The 3,125-nt window shown below is 43.0% G+C and overlaps 1 pseudogene; it reads right to left on the bottom strand.

Annotated features, from left to right (window-relative positions):
- Positions 1–1,994: 1,994 nt before the first annotated feature.
- On the bottom strand, positions 1,995–2,484 carry LOC100761940 (annotated as a pseudogene).
- Between the last annotated feature and the right edge of the window lie 641 nt (positions 2,485–3,125).

Genomic DNA, 3,125 nt, shown 5'->3' with positions numbered 1-3,125 from the left:
TCCTAGGGAATCAGATGGCTCTTTCTGTTGGGGTTTAGTTCTGGTTCCTCTGTTCCATTCCCTGGATCTACATGATTATCACTGCACTATTGCAAGCATGAACTACCTCCATGCCTAGCTCAAGAGTAGCTTCATCTATTGCCTTTTCTAAATCCTGCTTCAGATTTTCTTGCTTTTCCACGAGGAATTCTTAATCTTTGCAACAACACCCTTTTCCTTCCCTTTACTAATAGGAGAGAGCAACTACTGTACTGCTGCATTTGCCCTTAGACTTTACAGAGTCTACCATTCTCTATTCCCTCTTCCGGCACCATGTTTGGGAGATGCTGATCTGCCAGTCTCCTTCCTGAGGCTGCTGCCTGCTGCTATGAAAGGCTCTAAGAAGACAAAACCCAGAGAAAATGTTCACTCATTAAGTGGAAGAGGCCTGTCTTTCCCAGAACAGGCAGAGATAACATCGTGCAGCACCCCCTGGAAGGAAGCTGCATTTTCACCCTCTCAAGAAAGGAGAAAACCTGATTAATCTTTTATAGTCTTAAGCCTTCTGTTTCATAAATGGGTCTTGACAGTAAGGAGGTTAGAGGGAGGAAGCATTAGCAAATTTGCTTTAATGAAAGTTGATGGGACCCTCTCACCTGGAGTTTTCCCAGCTGAAGCTGCCCTGAGACACAGCATTATCTGCCATCCATAGAAGCAGGTCAGTGGTCAAGGAAAACCCGATAGAAACAAGTGGGCACCCCCATTCAACCAAATCACACAATCTGTCTATAATCAAGCTACCTTAAATTCGTGCCTTGGTGACAATCCCGAGAGGTTTATTAACAATCTTTCATGCTAGGAGCTGGCATCATGGAGTAAATAAGACCCGTACGTTCCTGATCTCACAGAACAGAGTCCATGGGGGAAGGAGGATGATAAAAGTGTAGTTGTAAATATTACCAGTATTATCAAAGGGGAGAGTATGGGAACAGGTTGGAGTAGGCCTCCCCAATGGACAGTTGGAACCCAAGATGAATACCATTTGCCAGAGGATGAGCATGAGTTTGCTTTCAACTAATTTTCTGGCACCAAGTATCATCTCATCCTTTTCTACTTCCCATCATCTCTTTGGTGTTAGAATGCAATATTGACTTTAAAAAGTCTATTTTCTCCAAAGCTGCACAGAGAAACCCTGTCTCAAAAAACCAAAAAAAGTCTATTTTCACATATTAGTAATAAAATGAAAAGAATAATATTCTTGATTTTCCTTCTCATCTAGTTGGATTGTCTTTGAATAACAGTAAAACTTGTGATTCCAGATTTGGAAGTGGGAGAGAGGGAATAACAGAGATCTTTATTAGGAAACAATGAAAGTCATGTGTCTAAGTTAGGATTTTTCTTTTTTTTTTTAAGGTACTATTTAGGCAAAGTTTATTCAACCTGTCCTCCCCTCCACCCCCCATGCAACATCCACAAGCTGCCGATTAGAATGGCCGAAGCAAGACAAACAGCCCAGCATAATTTAGCTGCATTGTAGCATTGTATGCAGCCAGTGTGCAACTCAAAGGAGCTACTAAGCAGACTAAACCAAAACAAGAGACTGAGGTTGTCATGAGAACGGTTAGTTCCTTGCTGTGACCTCTGCTTCAATAACGCTAATAAACAGGCAATCCTAGTACAAGGAAAATATTACATCATTACAAATTTCACACTAGCAAGACAGTCAGTACAGTAATGTTGCCTGGTGCCATTAAGCAATGGCTCAATCATGTTATGCTCAGAGTTCATGCCTTCATTTACACACAAACTTTCATGTTTTCTGAGGATAACACAGTAAAGTAGAACATTGAGCTGAGATCTAGTTCCCACGATGGATGCTTTTACAGGCTGCAATGTAAGGAGGAAGCATGTGCATCACCTTTGTCTGAAGGACCTTATGTAACCAATCAATAACTTAGGGACCAACAGCCTCTACTGGTTTCCAGTGTGCACAGGGCTGGTTGCAGGCGGTACCATTAGGAAGCAACCTCCATGTCCACATCCTCCTGTAACCGCTGTACCAATTTTTCCTCCAGCTGCTTTCCTTTGCCTGCAAGAGGAGCCCAGAAAAGGTGCATGTTCTGCTTGACTTCTTTGATGTCCTGAACCTTCTACAGCTCTGTTTTTCTTCAACCTGTTCATTATAAACTTAGCCTGGCGTTTCTGTTTGATCTCTTCACCTCTCTTCATTGCATCAATAGTTTTACTCCATAGCTCTCGCTGGTATTTCACAGGTTAATTTCTACGTTTTTCAAATTCAAATGAGATATCTACCATGAGCTCCTTGCCAGCTGCATTCCGGAAGGCTTTAGTCCATCTGACCTGGCGTGGGTTCTGCTGCTTCTTGAAGTTTTTATGACACTTGGATTTGCAGAATCGGAACACCTTGCAATCGCTGTGGATGAACACCATGCCATGGCCAGCGTCGGTCAGCCTGGAACAGAAATAACATTTCTAAATCCTCATGTTGACTCCGAGTGGGACCCACCTCTCAGGAGCTGAGCTTAAGAGGAAGTCATTATGATTATTTTCTAGATGCCATCTGTGAAAAGTAATAAACAAAGCTGGGGGTTGGGCCCTGGCTTGGAGTCCAATGCAGTCTCGGGTGGGAAGTTTGTCTATAGGCCCACTAGTAGTTAAGTGATATTCTTGCTTCAGGATTCTGGGATACCTGGAATATCTTTGATCTGTTCCATGAGATGCAAGCTCTGTGCTTCCACCCTCCCTAAGAGCTGTGAGGGGCAGAAGGTAGGTAGAAAAAGTGGAATTGGCCTTCATTGATTTACAAGTGAGTCTTGAAGCCTGCTGTGTGCCAAGCACTGTTCTCAGCATCAGAGTAGAGCTCAGGAGAGAGGAGTGTCAGCAACCTGCCCTGCTTCATCGGTGGGAGGGTTTAGATGAAAGGACTTGAAGGTCAAAATAAAGCAAGACATTAGTCTCCCACTTGCTTTATTGTCCAGTTACCACCAATCAATGTGTGAATGAAGATCTTTATTTTTAAAATTTGATCTATCATGTGTTCTTTAGTTGGAGACAGAGCTCTGTAGGAGCAGAGACATTTTAATGGCAGAAACTTGGGACAATGGGTGCTGTCCTAGAGAATGCAT

This window comes from Cricetulus griseus, chromosome 7 (assembly GCF_003668045.3).
Source record: "Cricetulus griseus strain 17A/GY chromosome 7, alternate assembly CriGri-PICRH-1.0, whole genome shotgun sequence".
NCBI classification, from domain to species: domain Eukaryota; kingdom Metazoa; phylum Chordata; class Mammalia; order Rodentia; family Cricetidae; genus Cricetulus; species Cricetulus griseus.
The sequence above is the reverse complement of the archived record's forward strand: the minus strand, read 5'-3'. Positions and strand labels throughout refer to the sequence as shown.